General features: G+C 44.9%; 1 long non-coding RNA gene across 1 annotated transcript; it reads right to left on the reverse strand.

Moving 5' to 3' along the window:
• Positions 1-14374: 14374 nt before the first annotated feature.
• Positions 14375-15862, reverse strand: LOC123156207 (uncharacterized). The gene is made up of 2 exons (XR_006477909.1): positions 15830-15862; positions 14375-14805 (listed from the first exon to the last, which is right to left on the reverse strand). It is a non-coding gene; the product is annotated as an uncharacterized lncRNA (long non-coding RNA).
• Positions 15863-17130: the final 1268 nt, after the last annotated feature.

Below are 17130 nucleotides of genomic sequence, written 5' to 3' on the forward strand. Positions count from 1 at the left end.
TGTGAGTCCTCTGTTAGTTGCATGTTGTGTTTCTATGCTCAGCGTTCCCGTTTATTCGTTCCTGCATTTTATTTGAACTTAAGTGTACTCTACATCTTTGATCTCCCATGTAGTTAATTCCTTAGCTTTCTAGGTGAGTTCTGATGATGCGCTCTCATGTATTCTGGTGAGGTAATAACAAGTGCCTTGGAGCAGCAATAAAGCTTTTTTTCTTTATATGGCCGCCCTTCTCTGTACTGATGCCTGTTCAAGTCATCATATGTACAAGTGTTGGTGGTGCTGTAATTCATATGATCAATTTGGAAATTGTCACATTTGGATGCAACAGAGTGTCAGTGCATATGAGCATTGAGATGGCTAGAAGAGTAATTGCCATGCCAGTGGCTTGGAATGTAATTTTGATAGCTAATGTCAGTGGATTGGCTTTATGCATTAACCCTCAATGTAACTCCCAAGTTATCATCGTCAACATCTTCAGAGAGGGTGGTCCGCTCCAGTCTGATCCAGAGGTCCCAGTAAATATCACATAACTATTTGTACAATACACATTTACAGAGTTTCCTGCTATGGTCATGATATGGGCTGTTGACTTACAATCCAACAACCATGTTAGAGCAACTCCAATGCGGTGACCCAAATGTACACGCGTTTGGGTCGGCCGAGCGGATGGGTGCGTTCACTTTTTTATTTGGGTTGGGTGGTGCGCTCAACGGGTGGGAGACCCAAACCTGCGAGCGGCATTAAAAAAAAACTTAGTAGATATGCGGCCAAAACAGTAAACTTGTCGCCCAAAGTTCACTTAAACATTAATGGGCGCGTCTACTGGGCGGCCGGCTGCCCAGTAGAGCGATCCAGCGGCCAGTCAAATAAGGTAAGTATCTGTCCCTTTCATTGTCAGAAAAAGAAAACAAAGGAAACAGCCACCTGTCCTACCGTTTGGGCAGCCGTTGCATGCATGCGTCTAGTGTTTGCATGCCGATGCATTAATGTTCCTCACGTTCGTTTCTTGTGCATTAATTTTTGATTTTCAAAATTATAAAAGACATATCTTCTAAACCGCGTGTTGAAATTCAGATCCGTTTTCACCGTTGAAACCCTCGCGACGTGCTCTTCAAAAGTAGATCCCGCATGGCGATGTTTCCACGAACTAGTCTTCCTGCCAATTAAACATCAATATGTGTGCAACTAGACTACATGCTGCGCCAACTGAGCATATGTGTGTCAATAGTCCTTCTGTCAATTAAATATTAATGTGTGTACAACTAGACTACATTCCCGCGTCAATTGAGCATATGTGTGTGTCAATAGTCTTGCCAACTAAATATCAATGTGTGTGCAACTAGATTACATTCCCGCGCCAACTGAGCATATATGTGTGTAACTAGTCCTGTCAACTAAATATCAATGTGTGTGCAACTAGACTACATTGCCGCGTTAATTACGCATATGTGTGTGCAACTAATGTCCTGCCAACTAAACATCAATATATGTGTAATTAGACTAAATTACAAGCCAATTGAGCATATGCATGTGCAACTAGTCCTTCTAGCAACTAAACATCAATGTGTGTGCAACTAGACTACATTATAAGCCAACTAAACATTAATGTGTGTATAAACTAGACTAAATTACAAGCCAACTGATTTTAAAAAAAGTTGCACGATATAGTACTAAAGTTGCACAATGCAATACTTTAGTTGCACCATATAGCATCAAAATTGGCATCAAAAAAATTTCGTCGAAACATATCCATGCGGGATCTAGTTTTAAAGATCTCGTCGCGATGAATCTAACGATGAAAACGGAACTGAATTCCGACATGTGGTTTAAAAGATATGACTTTAAAAGAATTTGAAATCCCGAAATAAAAGTACGTGGATCTGTTTTCTCTAACTGATGAGACTAGTGTGAACATATTTAATGCCAGCACCCACATGCGCTACGAGACAAAAAAATACGCATGCATGTGTGTGACAGACGCGGCCGCTCGAAAACACCAAAAAGCGCACGGCCACTTTTTAGATTTTGGGAACATTAATAAAACTTAAAAAAAGTTTGCTCCGTTAGCACGTTGCCCTGTTGCCCAAAGTTCACTTAAACATTAATAAAACTTGAAAAAAGGTTTGCTCCGTCAGGACGTTGCCTTAGGCGTCGTCCTCCTCCTCCCTGAGGCCGGTGAGGTCAATGAACATCGGCTCCAGCCTAGCCCATGGAAAGGTGGTATCCCACGTCGCACGCGCTGCCTCCACCGTTTGTCCCGTTGGCTGTGGGGTTGGTGGCTGCACTGCTACTGCATGGGCGTGCTCTTCCTCCGCCTCCCGTGCCAAGCGACGCTCCAGCTCCAATTGTTGCTCGATGTTGGCGTGCGCCCTCCATTGTTGGAGGTACGCGACTTCTTGCTCTGGCATCCCCCAAGCCACACGCGCGGCGCTGACCCACTCACGGAGCTGCCCGGTTCACTGGTAGACCTTTGGCTGGTGCTTCATGGAATGTGGTTTTGGTTTGGGGAGGAACGTCCTGCGATGGCAGTAGCGAAGGGAGGATGACACAATCGCCGTGGCAGCCGCGGACAATGTGAGGGCCTCCTCCATGCCAACCCAGCGCGTGTCCTTGCGCTGGCTCTTCTTCAGGGCGCGCTGGATGGTGGCCTCAACGGCCTAGTAGGTCGCATGCACCTCCTCCTCCTCCGACAAGGAAGGGGGGAGGGTGCACAACATGGTCGATGTGGATGCCGCGCGCGGCGCTCCTCCTCATGCTCTAGCGCAAACCAGCGGTCCTAGTTGGGTAGTCTGGCGCATAGGCACGCGTCGCGCACTGATCCGACATCAGGAGCTCGCATCGCCGGCGAACATCCTCGGCATGCGCCCTCGCCGAGCACGGCACCGCCAGAACGGGGATCCTTTGTGGGTCCAGATGCCAACTGTGCGACAAGCTTACGTCTGGATATTGCAGGGGGCAACGGGACTGCCAGTGCCTGATAGAGGCTAAGGTGTCCCGTCTTTCGATGAGATGATGGATATCGCTTTGGTGGAAGTCGACTTTGACGATCCGACTACGAACGTGCGAGGACGTCGCGCCTTAGCAATCGCTAAACCAACTCCGAGAGGTTATTGACCACGCCGGAGCACGATCAACCTGACCACGAGGGTTTGTTTCCTGCGAGCAAACGAAGAACAAGCAAGAAACTAAGATTGCAATCTGGATATTGCGAATATAAGATGAAAGCTTTATTGATCAAGGTGGGGTTCTTGACGCCTTTGTCTGGTCGTTGAACACAAACGAAGTACGCGAAGTTGCAGCTATGGCGAACTTTTAATCTAAACAAAACCCAAAGTCTAAACGATGCCCTAAGGGCTGTATATATGGAGGAAGAGGGGGGGAATTTCGTGGCCCTTGGTGGAGGGGTCCGAAATCAACCCTATCTCTTGTTTCCCCACACATACGGACTCTAAAAATAGCCTATACTTATGTATTTCGAAATTACATGGGCCTGGCCCAATAATAAGGTGACGCAGCACCTAAAATAGCCTCGGGACGAAATTTATGAAGTGGCATCTTGTATATTTCGTCCAAGGCTTCATGCACCCATTATGGTGGCTTCAAAGTCCTGAAATCATCACTTGTAACCCCGTTCTTGTTTCCCTTGCGCATGCCATCATCTCCATGCTTGTTCTTGCTCCAATGTTCATCCTTCTCCAAGCTAGGCCCTTCATTTGTAAGCAAAACAAATGTATCCAATTTAGGCAGCATCATATTCTCATGAACATTAGAATCATTACCAAGAAACGAAAGTACCTGGTAATTTAGTTGGCGTGCACGAGCTCTAGTAATTGGTCCAGTATGTATAGCAGCAGGGGCTGTGGGTGTAACAATTGTATTGATGTCCTCATCAAATAGCCTATACTTATGTATTTCGAAATTACATGGGCCTGGCCCAATAATAAGGTGACGCAGCACCTAAAATAGCCTCGGGACGAAATTTATGAAGTGGCGTCTTGTATATTTCGTCCAAGGCTTCATGCACCCATTATGGTGGCTTCAAAGTCCTGAAATCATCACTTGTAACTCCGTTCTTGTTTCCCTTGCGCATGCCATCATCTCCATGCTTGTTCTTGCTCCAATGTTCATCCTTCTCCAAGCTAGGCCCTTCATTTGTAAGCAAAACAAATGTATCCAATTTAGGCAGCATCATATTCTCATGAACATTAGAATCATTACCAAGAAACGAAAGTACCTGGTAATTTAGTTGGCGTGCACGAGCTCTAGTAATTGGTCCAGTATGTATAGCAGCAGGGGCTGTGGGTGTAACAATTGTATTGATGTCCTCATCATCTCTCACAAAACGCCTATAGAATCCAGCGAGGCCAAGAAAACTCCTCACTTGTGTGACCCTTTTGGGTTGCGGCCAACTCTGAATAGCTTCAATCTTGGCTTTATCAACTTCAATTCCCTGTGGAGTAACAACATAGCCAAGAAAAGATACTCGGTCGGTGCAAAAGGTGCACTTCCCAAGGTTACCAAACAAACGTGCATCACGTAGAGCAATAAAAACAGCACGTAAATGTTCCAAATGTTCCTCCAAAGATCTGCTATAAATCAATATGTCATCAAAGTAAACTACCACAAATCGTCCAATGAAAGCACGTAAAACTTCGTTCATTAATCTCATGAAAGTACTAGGTGCATTAGTTAACCCAAAAGGCATGACTAACCACTCATATAATCCAAACTTAGTTTTAAATGCTGTTTTCCATTCATCTCCCAATTTCATACGAATTTGATGGTAGCCACTACGCAAATCAACTTTGGAGAATATTGTAGAGCCACTCAATTCATCAAGCATATCATCTAGCCTAGGAATAGGATGACGATAACAAATAGTAATATTATTAATGCCTCTACAATCAACACACATACGTGATGTACCATCCTTTTTCGGCACTAGAATAATAGGAACAGCACAAGGACTAAGGGATTCGCGTATATAACCTTTGTCGAGAAGCTCTTGTACTTGACGCATAATCTCCTTCGTCTCCTCTGGATTGGTACGGTATGGTGCACAGTTTGGCAATGAAGCACCGGGAATTAAGTCAATCTGATGCTCAATCCCTCGAATAGGCGGTAATCCCGGTGGCACGTCTTGTGGAAAAACGTCAGCGAACTCCTGCAAAATGTTAGTGACAGCAGGAGGCAAAGAGGAAGGCACGTCCTCGAATGAAAATAATGCCTCTTTGCACACAAAAGCATAGCAAACAGATTTGCTGAAATCTAGCTCATCAATATCAGATTTGGTGGCAAATAAACATGCACTTTTCAATTTAATTTCAGAAGCAACACTAGATGATTTATTATTAGGCTTCATTTGTTGCTCAAATTCTTTTGCCACAATCTGATTTTCACTCTTATTCTTCTCCTGTTGTGCTTTATTAGCTCTATTAATATCATCTTTCAAAATGGAATCAGGAGTCATAGGAAGCAAAGTAATATTTTTATCCTTATGAACAAGAGTATAGTGATTGTTTCTACCATGGTGTACAGAATTTTTATTAAATTGCCATGGTCTACCAAGTAATAAGGAACATGCTTGCATAGGTACCACATCACAATCAACATAATCAGCATATGTAGAGATACTAAAATGCACACGAACAGTACGTGTTACCTTAACCTTGCCGCTGTTGTTGAACCATTGGATGTAGTAAGGATGTGGATGTGGTCTTGTGGTGAGAGAAAGCTTCTCCACCATCTCCATGCTAGCCAAGTTGTTGCAGCTCCCTCCGTCTATTATGACGCGCACAGAACGTTCCTTCACAACTCCCTTGGTATGGAACAAATTGTGCCTCTGATTTTGCTCAGCTTGTGTGACCTGCACACTCAAAACACGTTGAGCAACTAAACATTCATACCTGTCAGCGTCTTCAGGAGCCATGTATTGCGTCTCATGATCAGAATCATCTCCACCATGTTCCTCACGTGTAATAAGAGCCAAAGTCTCCTCATCATAGTCACTAGTGGACTCATATCCACCATCCGCGATAGCAATCATCACACGCGGAGATTTGCATTCTCTCGCATAATGACCTCCTCCCTTACAACGACGACAAATAATATCACTTGTGTGCCCTGTTGATGCCATGGAAGAAGAAGAACGCTGTGCAGGCCCCGCAGGTGCGCTCTTGGCAGATAATGGTGGTTGTGCCTGTTTTCTTGTATCACGGCTGGAGGTGGCACCGGATGGAGGTGCTGGTGCAGTTGAAGTAGAAGATGCACGTGGTGTCCATGATGAAGGTCGGCCTGCAGAAAAGTTAGTTCGCCCCAATGCTTGTCGATCCTGCACTTCACGTTCAGCTTTACAAGCAAGATGGAATAAACGAGTGATATTAGTATACTCCTTATAGTCTAGAATGGTCTGAATCTCTCTATTTAATCCACCCAGAAAACGTGCAAGCATAGCTTCATTCTCATCAACAATACCACATCTAATCATGCCAGTTTGTAATTCCTGATAATATTCTTCTACAGAATTTTTCCCTTGTCTTAAACGCTGCAATTTTTGAAGCAATTCACGTTGATAATATGGTGGAACCCAACGCGTACGCATAGCAGTTTTCAAAGCAGCCCAAGTAGTTGGAATAGGATATAATCTACAATGTTCAGACCACCATACACATGCAAAACTAGTGAAAGCACAAACGGCAGCAGCAACTCGTCTCTCCTCAGGATATTGTAAACATGTAAATCGTTGTTCAGTTTCTAACTCCCAAGTAAGATAAATTCTACCCTTATCTCCAGCAAGTTTATATTTAGCATTCATGCGCTCAATGTTTTCCTTAGTTAACTCATGCATTTTTAAAATCAATTCAGCACGTTGTTTAGCATCAAAATTAACCTTCTCCGAAGATGGAAGAGGCAACAAATCAATAGGTGCACGAGGTAGGAAACCTTACACAACTTCAAAAGGGCACATCTTAGTAGTAGAATGCAATGAACGATTATAAGCAAATTCAATATGAGGCAAGCATTCCTCCCACATTTTCTTATTATTCTTCAAAACAGCCCTAAGCATAGTAGACAACGTTCTATTGACTACTTCAGTTTGTCCATCAGTTTGGGGGTGACAAGTAGTACTAAAAAGCAGTTTAGTCCCCAACTTAGCCCATAAACATCTCCAAAAGTGGCTAAGAAATTTAGTATCACGATCTGAAACAATAGTATTTGGCACACCATGCAAGCGAATAATTTCACGAAAGAACAAATCAGCAACATTAACAACATCATCGCTTTTATGACATGGTATAAAGTGTGCCATTTTCGAGAATCTATCCACGACAACAAATATGCTATCCCTCCCCTTCTTTGTTCGAGGTAAACCTAAAACAAAGTCCATAGATATATCCTCCCAAGGAACACTAGGTACAGGCAAAGGCATATATAAACCATGAGGATTGAGGCGTGACTTAGCTTTTTGACATGTAGTGCAGCGAGCAATAAAACGCACAACATCCCGTCTCATCTTTGGCCAAAAGAAATGTGTAGCAAGTACGTCCTCCGTCTTCTTCACGCCAAAGTGTCCCATTAATCCTCCTCCATGCGCCTCCTGCAACAACAAAAGACGAACGGAGCTAGCTGGAATGCATAGCTTGTTAGCACGAAACACAAATCCATCGTTAACAACAAACTTGTTCCACATTCTTCCTTCTTTACAATTATGCATTACATCTTTAAAATCAGCATCATGCACATATTGATCTTTGATGGTCTCCAAACCAAATATTTTGAAGTCAAGTTGTGAAAGTATAGTATAGCGACGAGACAAAGCATCAGCAATAACATTTTCTTTTCCCTTCTTGTGTTTAATGACATAAGGGAAAGTCTCAATGAATTCAACCCATTTAGCATGTCTACGATTCAGTTTAGCTTGACTTTTAATATGTTTCAATGATTCATGATCAGAATGTATAACAAATTCTTTGGGCCATAAATAATGTTGCCATGTTTCTAAAGTCCGAACAAGAGCATATAATTCTTTATCATAAGTAGAATAATTCAGACTAGGCCCACTCAATCTTTTAGAAAAGTATGCAACAGGTTTGCCATCTTGTAATAACACACCTCCTATTCCAATTCCACTAGCATCACATTCAAGCTCAAAAGTCTTATTAAAATCAGGAAGTTGGAGTAAAGGAGCATGTGTCAACTTATCTTTCAATACCGTGAAGGCTTCTTCCTGTGCGGTACCCCAAAGAAAAGGCACATCTTTCTTTGTAAGCTCATTGAGAGGTGCATCAATGGTGCTGAAATCTCTCACAAAACGCCTATAGAATCCAGCGAGGCCAAGAAAACTCCTCACTTGTGTGACCGTTTTGGGCTGTGGCCAACTCTCAATAGCTTCAATCTTGGCTTTATCAACTTCAATTCCCTGTGGAGTAACAACATAGCCAAGAAAAGATACTCGGTCGGTGCAAAAGGTGCACTTCCCAAGGTTACCAAACAAACGTGCATCACGTAGAGCAATAAAAACAGCACGTAAATGTTCCAAATGTTCCTCCAAAGATCTGCTATAAATCAATATGTCATCAAAGTAAACTACCACAAATCGTCCAATGAAAGCACGTAAAACTTCGTTCATTAATCTCATGAAAGTACTAGGTGCATTAGTTAACCCAAAAGGCATGACTAACCACTCATATAATCCAAACTTAGTTTTAAATGCTGTTTTCCATTCATCTCCCAATTTCATACGAATTTGATGGTAGCCACTACGCAAATCAGCTTTGGAGAATATTGTAGAGCCACTCAATTCATCAAGCATATCATCTAGCCTAGGAATAGGATGACGATAACGAATAGTAATATTATTAATGCCTCTACAATCAACACACATACGTGATGTACCATCCTTTTTCGGCACTAGAATAATAGGAACAGCACAAGGACTAAGGGATTCGCGTATATAACCTTTGTCGAGAAGCTCTTGTACTTGACGCATAATCTCCTTCGTCTCCTCTAGATTGGTACGGTATGGTGCACGGTTTGGCAGTGAAGCACCGGGAATTAAGTCAATCTGATGCTCAATCCCTCGAATAGGCGGTAATCCCGGTGGCACGTCTTGTGGAAAAACGTCAGCGAACTCCTGCAAAATGTTAGTGACAGCAGGAGGCAAAGAGGAAGGCACATCCTCGAATGAAAATAATGCCTCTTTGCACACAAAAGCATAGCAAACAGATTTGCTGAAATCTAGCTCATCAATATCAGATTTGGTGGCAAATAAACATGCACTTTTCAATTTAATTTCAGAAGCAACACTAGATGGTTTATTATTAGGCTTCATTTGTTGCTCAAATTCTTTTGCCACAATCTGATTTTCACTCTTATTCTTCTCCTGTTTTGCTTTATTAGCTCTATTAATATCATCTTTCAAAATGGAATCAGGAGTCATAGGAAGCAAAGTAATATTTTTATCCTTATGAACAAGAGTATAGTGATTGTTTCTACCATGGTGTACAGAATTTTTATCAAATTGCCATGGTCTACCAAGTAATAAGGAACATGCTTGCATAGGTACCACATCACAATCTACATAATCAGCATATGTAGAGATACTGAAATGCACACGAACAGTACGTGTTACCTTAACCTTGCCGCTGTTGTTGAACCATTGGATGTAGTAAGGATGTGGATGTGGTCTTGTGGTGAGAGAAAGCTTCTCCACCATCTCCATGCTAGCCAAGTTGTTGCAACTACCTCCGTCTATGATGACGCGCACAGAACGTTCCTTCACAACTCCCTTGGTATGGAACAAATTGTGCCTCTGATTTTGCTCAGCTTGTGTGACCTGCACACTCAAAACACGTTGAGCAACTAAACATTCATACCTGTCAGCGTCTTCAGGAGCCATGTATTGCGTCTCATGATCAGAATCATCTCCACCATGTTCTTCACGTGTAATAAGAGCCAAAGTCTCCTCATCATAGTCACTAGCGGACTCATATCCACCATCCGCGGTAGCAATCATCACACGCGGAGATTTGCATTCTCTCGCATAATGACCTCCTCCCTTACAACGACGACAAATAATATCACTTGTGTGCCCAGTTGATGCCATGGAAGAAGAAGAACGCTGTGCAGGCCCCGCAGGTGCGCTCTTGGCAGATAATGGTGGTTGTGCCTGTTTTCTTGTATCACGGCTGGAGGTGTCACCGGATGGAGGTGCTGGTGCAGTTGAAGTAGAAGATGCACGTGGTGTCCATGATGAAGGTCGGCCTGTAGAAAAGTTAGTTCGCCCCAATGCTTGTCGATCCTGCACTTCACGTTCAGCTTTACAAGCAAGATGGAATAAACGAGTGATATTAGTATACTCCTTATAGTCTAGAATGGTCTGAATCTCTCTATTTAATCCACCCAGAAAACGTGCAAGCATAGCTTCATTCTCCTCAACAATACCACATCTAATCATGCCAGTTTGTAATTCCTGATAATATTCTTCTACAGAATTTTTCCCTTGTCTTAAACGCTGCAATTTTTGAAGCAATTCACGTTGATAATATGGTGGAACCCAACGTGTACGCATAGCAGTTTTCAAAGCAGCCCAAGTAGTTGGAATAGGATATAATCTACAATGTTCAGACCACCATACACATGCAAAACTAGTGAAAGCACAAACGGCAGCAGCAACTCGTCTCTCCTCAGGATATTGTAAACATGTAAATCGTTGTTCAGTTTCTAACTCCCAAGTAAGATATATATCAGGAACATATCTACCCTCAAATGGTGGAATATTCAATTTCAGTTTAGGAATATGGACATCATCTCGTACCTGAGGTGGTGGTGCAGGCCTACCATTACGAATATATACCTGAGGTCGACCTGCTGGTGGTGGTACAGGTGGCTGCACGTAGTGTTGATTTTGATCAACCTCATCCGCATAATCTTCCACATAATCATCCTCCTCCGCATCAGCAGCAGGAGCCACAGAAGTATCAACAGCAGCACCAACAGTTTGGCCAAACGCAAGAGGAACACGGCTTGCTTGGCGGAGGTCTGCTTCGCGACGTGGAGGTAGTCGTTGTTGTTGCTGTTGGAGAGGTGCGTTAGCTGCAGCGGGTGGCGGTGGTGGAAGACGCGCGAGCAATTCATTAAACTTGTTATCGAGCTTTGTTTCGAACGTCTTCTCAAAGCCAGTGATCTTCTCCATGGCCTCTTCAAAATTGTTCAGCACATCTTGCACCTGTTCAGTCATCATTTGCTGAAACTTATCATGAAGCTCCTTGTTCGATAAATTCTCCCAGTCAATCTCGTCGGCTTGTGATCCTGGCATGGTTAGCAGCAATAGAAACACACAAGAATATGATCCTACAGACTACGAACAAGTAGTGGTGGTGGGTGTCACAAATACGTCAAGCAAATCTCAAATTCTTACCAGTTCTTACCCAGCAGCAGGCGGTGATCGGCAACCGTTGTAGTCAAAAACTCTCAAAGCTTGGAAAGTGCGATTACCAGGGAGAGTCAAACGCACGACGTAGATGTATGTGGAGCTGGGAAGGCTTATAATATGGTAGCAAAAAGGGTCAGCAATAATCAATTCAGAGATGCAAAGTTGAATAAACGCTCAACGACGGTACTGTGCTGGTCCTAGGCTAGACTGTGCTAGAGACGCGAGCCTAGAACACTAACAAAATCACGGCGCGGCACGTAAATAAGGGAAAACACACTCTGGATTTTTTTTTTCGCTCTTTTTTTTTGCGCTGTTTTTTTTTTGCGAAAAATCACTATAATGGCGAGTGTCTCAAAACTCTTCTTAACTCAAACTGACAGGATGGGCACGAAATTTTTTTTGACCAATTTTTTTTTTGACTGCCCGGACCCAAAAACTGGAAACGGGTCAAAAAAAACTTCCTATAATGGCACCTGTCTCAAAACACTCAGAAACACCTAAAAATAAGATAGCCAGAAATTTTTTCGAAAAATGCGTTTTCGAAAAATTTTGGGCCTAAACAGAGCGTGGCTACCCGACTCTTTTTTTTTTCCGAAACCTACTCCGGCAAGGAAACACGAATCGGAATCTAGATGGATCTCGAAAACAAACCTAATATGACAAGAACTTGGATTGGTGGTGGATATATGGTGGTAGATGGCAGCGATGGTGGCATATGACAGCTGTGGTGGTATATGGATACGGATTCGAAGCGGTGGCGGATAAGCGGTGGTGGTAGATGGCAGGGGCGATGATGATGGTGCGGCGGCGGCGTGACAACTTATGACCAGAACTCGAAACTCTAAAAGACTAGACTCTAAGACCAGCAACTAGACACGACGATGCAACCGCAAATTCAACAAAGCAAAACCCTAAAAAGATTATGCAAAGGCTCAGATTGGTTCGGATATGATGAACTAACCCTAATTTTTTTTTGTGGCTTTTTCGTGGACTGTAGGTATGAAGAACAGACTCGATCTAAACTACGAAAAACTGTAAAATCTCACCGAGCAACCTGGAAATCTGATACCACTTGATAGAGGCTAAGGTGTCCCGTCTTTCGATGAGATGATGGATATCGCTTTGGTGGAAGTCGACTTTGACGATCCGACTACGAACGTGCGAGGACGTCGCGCCTTAGCAATCGCTAAACCAACTCCGAGAGGTTATTGACCACGCCGGAGCACGATCAACCTGACCACGAGGGTTTGTTTCCTGTGAGCAAACGAAGAACAAGCAAGAAACTAAGATTGCAATCTGGATATTGCGAATATAAGATGAAAGCTTTATTGATCAAGGTGGGGTTCTGTGACGCCTTTGTCTGGTCGTTGAACACAAACGAAGTACGCGAAGTTGCAGCTATGGCGAACTTTTAATCTAAACAAAACCCAAAGTCTAAACGATGCCCTAAGGGCTGTATATATGGAGGAAGAGGGGGGGAATTTCGTGGCCCTTGGTGGAGGGGTCCGAAATCAACCCTATCTCTTGTTTCCCCACACATACGGACTCTAAAAATAGCCTATACTTATGTATTTCGAAATTACATGGGCCTGGCCCAATAATAAGGTGACGCAGCACCTAAAATAGCCTCGGGACGAAATTTATGAAGTGGCATCTTGTATATTTCGTCCAAGGCTTCATGCACCCATTATGGTGGCTTCAAAGTCCTGAAATCATCACTTGTAACCCCGTTCTTGTTTCCCTTGCGCATGCCATCATCTCCATGCTTGTTCTTGCTCCAATGTTCATCCTTCTCCAAGCTAGACCCTTCATTTGTAAGCAAAACAAATGTATCCAATTTAGGCAGCATCATATTCTCATGAACATTAGAATCATTACCAAGAAACGAAAGTACCTGGTAATTTAGTTGGCGTGCACGAGCTCTAGTAATTGGTCCAGTATGTATAGCAGTAGGGGCTGTGGGTGTAACAATTGTATTGATGTCCTCATCAGTGCCACTGTGCTTGGTGGACTGGTATGTACAACCGCTCCCGCTCCCGCGGTAGCGAGCCGACAACGACGGAGAAAGAGACGCGTGAGAAGCTCACGCCGGCACTAAACTTGCCCTTCTCCTTCCCACTGAAGAAACCCATGGTTGGCTGGCTGGCTAGGGTTTCTGGTTGCCAGCGAGGGAGCAGGCGTGGCCAGATGTGGACGGGGCGGTGGAAGTGGATGGGGCCAGCCCCGCCGCACGCTTGCATTAAAAAGGACGGGCACACGACATTTCCACCCATTGCTAGGTGGGCCCAAGGTAGGTGGGCGCGTCTACTATGACCGCGTGCGGTGGTTGGGTGGCCGACATGTGGGGACGCGGCGGACATGTAGCGGACGCAAACCGGCCCCAAATTTGGGCCAGAAATGGATCGACGCGGACATCTAGCGGACACGTTTTGGGTTTGAATCGGCGCGTTGGGTCGGAGTTTTTGTCCGTGATGACCCAAACAAACACACGCGGAACGAGATGGGTCGCGCTTAGACTAGTCATAGTGGGAGTAACTTCGGCAGTAATATCGAGTCCAACTCAACAAAATTGCTTATGTGGTAATGAGTTAATGAGGAGAGAGATAGTTTCAGTAACTTAGCTAGTTATTGTAACATCACATGTCCCAATGCAATATGAGTCTATAACCTAATAAATGAATCTTTGCATGTTACCACACTTATGTTACTACCCACTATGAAGGTAGTAACATAATCCAGGGATATGTGTATGTTACTAGCGTATATTACTCTCCATTGTGGCCACTTGTAGGGCGTGACCTGCTGTCACCGGGTTTCTGTCCCAACACGACACGTGCACTCGGTGTAACTCTAGTGCGCTAGTCGCCACTCCACTCGACCACTCCCCTCAAGCTGCCTGCCTTCATCCTTCTTCCCCCCCTATGCATCGGAGTAGTATTATTTTTGCTAAATGACCCCTTCTCTGGTCCTTATTATTTGCAGCATCTACAGCCGGACCTGAACCCGGATCTGGACCGGAGATCCATCCGGACCCGGATCTCTTCTCCCGCCGGGGCCGAACCCTCGGACCAGTCCGGCTGCGAGAGGCCACCGGCCAGGCTCCCGAGCGGCGGACGCGCCGGGCCGCCGCTCATCGGGGCCAGCCCCTCCCGCCGCGCCGGCTCGCGCATCGGCTCGGAGGCCCCTCGGGGCTGCCGCCGGTGCGGGAGGCGTCCGCGGCCGTGCAGGCTGCTGGTGCCCGTGGTGCGCTCCGGTCGAGGGCTTGGTCGGGCCGGCGCGGGATCTGAGCTGCCGTCCATGGATTTCTCGCAGCTTGGCTGCGTTTCGCTTTGGATCCGGTACGGTCCCCCGATCTCTCTCTCTCTCTCTCTCTCAGACTCTCACACGACACGCGCGCGTAGAGTTCACACCAGTAAATCCTAAACCGAATCAGCCGGGCTCTCGTTGCCGCCTCAGTTCCCCAGCGCTGCTACGGTGCCGCCAGCCACCGCCATTCCATTTCCATTGGCTTGGATTCGGTTGTGGCGTCGGCTGGGAACCGTAGGATGATGTCTGAGGTTTGGTCGGTCGAGGCCAGGTATGAGCAGCTCCTGAGAAGGATGGATGAGTGGACGCATTAGGTGTCGTGAACTAAAACCACGACACTTGGTTTGGAACGGAGGGAGTATATTTTTAAACCAAATCAGGGGAGCTCTCGTTGCCGGATCGCTGACCTATCGTCCGGATGCCCGTCGCGTCAGTTCCCCACCGCTACAGTGCTGCCAGCCACCGTCGTCCCATTGTCTTGGATTCGGTTGTGCGTGTCGGCTGGGAACCATACGGTGTTGTCTGATGCGTCGTCGGACCGGAGATTTGGTCGGTCGAGGCCAGGTATGAGCGGCCCCTGAGCAGGAAGGAAGGATGGATGGATCTATGGATAGATGGATGTATGCATGCATATATGTATGGATATCACTCCGCAAAAAAGAAAAGAAAAAAATATGTATGGATATCATGGTCATGTTGCTCGGGAGTTCAACCTCCTTTTTGGAAAAAAAAGAGGGGCGATGCCGATGATGATGACTGTGGCTGAATTTATCATGTCTTGAGCAATCAAGACAGCTTGGCGAGGTGGGACTAAACAGTGCCAGAAAATTGGTGTCTGCGTTGGAGTTGGCCTTAGAGCCCACCCTTGCCTCTCTTGCAGCCTGTCCAATTCATCGCCAATGTTGGATGTTCTTTGCCTTGGATGGTCATTCTGATGAGTGATAACCAGGGCAGTTCTCTTACATGGCAATGGGTGGATTATGCAGCAAGAGATGTGAGTGTTGGGTTTGAAGATGAAATGCTAAACTGAGCCCTCTTTTGCTCAGTTCAGTTGCATTTTGTTTTGGATTCAGTATGGGTCCTCCTCACCTCTCTCTCTCTCTCTCTCTCCCTAAAACAAACCAGTCAAGCTCTCATTGCCGACTTGCTATCCCATCGTCCAGGTGGCTGCCACGTCAGTTCCCCGTCTCTATGGTGCTGCCAGCCACTGCCATTCCATTGCCTTGGATTTGGTTGTGGCGTGGGCTGGGAACCGTAAGGCGTTGTCTGATGCGTCGTCCACACTGGGAGGTTTGGTCAGTGAGCAGCTCCTGAGACTGAGACTAGTCATAGTGGGAGTAACTTAGGTTTTAGTTCAACAAATTGAACTAAAACCACGACAGTAATTATGGAACGGAGGGAGTAGTAACATGCATGCCACATAGGCAAAAAAGATTATGTGACAAGTAATTAAAGAGGATGGATGGATGGATGTGTGCATGCCTGTAATGGATATCATGGATGCGACAAGTTACTTACCACTACGACCAGCCTGATGGATGGATGGATGGATGATGTATGCATGCTACTGTGTGATGAAGAGATGGAGTTCTTACCAGGGGCGATGATGATGACCGTGGCTGAAATAAGCATGTCTTGAGCAATTAAGACAGCTGTGGCCTATGGGTACTAAATTAGAGCACACCCTTACCTCTCTTGCAGCCTGTTCAATTCATCGCTAATGTTGGATGTTCTGCGCCTTGGACGGTCATTCTGATAAATGATAACCAGGACAGTTCTTTTACATCGCGATGGGTAGATTATGCAGCAAGAGATGTGAGTGTTGGGCTTGAAGATGAAAGGCAAAACTGAGCCCTCTTTTGCTACGCTACAAATATTCGATTTTACCCTCTACTATGCACTGTTTTTTCTTTTCTATTCCTCTCTATTGCGTTGATGTGGGTAACGGCCCATCTGGACTTGGATTGATGTCTTCTCTTGGTGATGAAGCCAACCGCCCTAGCTTGGATTGATTTCCAGCTGGCTTTGTTTTTGCCTGTATAGTTGTACAAACTATATATGTCAAACGCACTATTGTTTTTGACTTGGATTTCTACCTTACGTTTTTCTTCTTTTCCAGAATGGAAAATTTATATTATCCTGTTTTTATTTGGCTTGGAGTTGCTCCTTTTATCTGAAGTGAACAAATGTAAATTGCTTCTTTCATTGCTAGTAATACAGCCATCAGCATAGTGTTCCAAATTAACTTCTGAACACAAGATATTTGTTTCTGTTGAGTGTTGATGAGTTCTATTCTTTTCTGAATGGCTATGATGATTTCCTCGTCTTGGTGTTGAAGATCTTTCAACATATCCTGAGATAGTGATGATTGGTTCCATTCAACTTTGCCC

Source organism: Triticum aestivum, chromosome 7B (assembly GCF_018294505.1).
Source record: "Triticum aestivum cultivar Chinese Spring chromosome 7B, IWGSC CS RefSeq v2.1, whole genome shotgun sequence".
NCBI classification, from domain to species: domain Eukaryota; kingdom Viridiplantae; phylum Streptophyta; class Magnoliopsida; order Poales; family Poaceae; genus Triticum; species Triticum aestivum.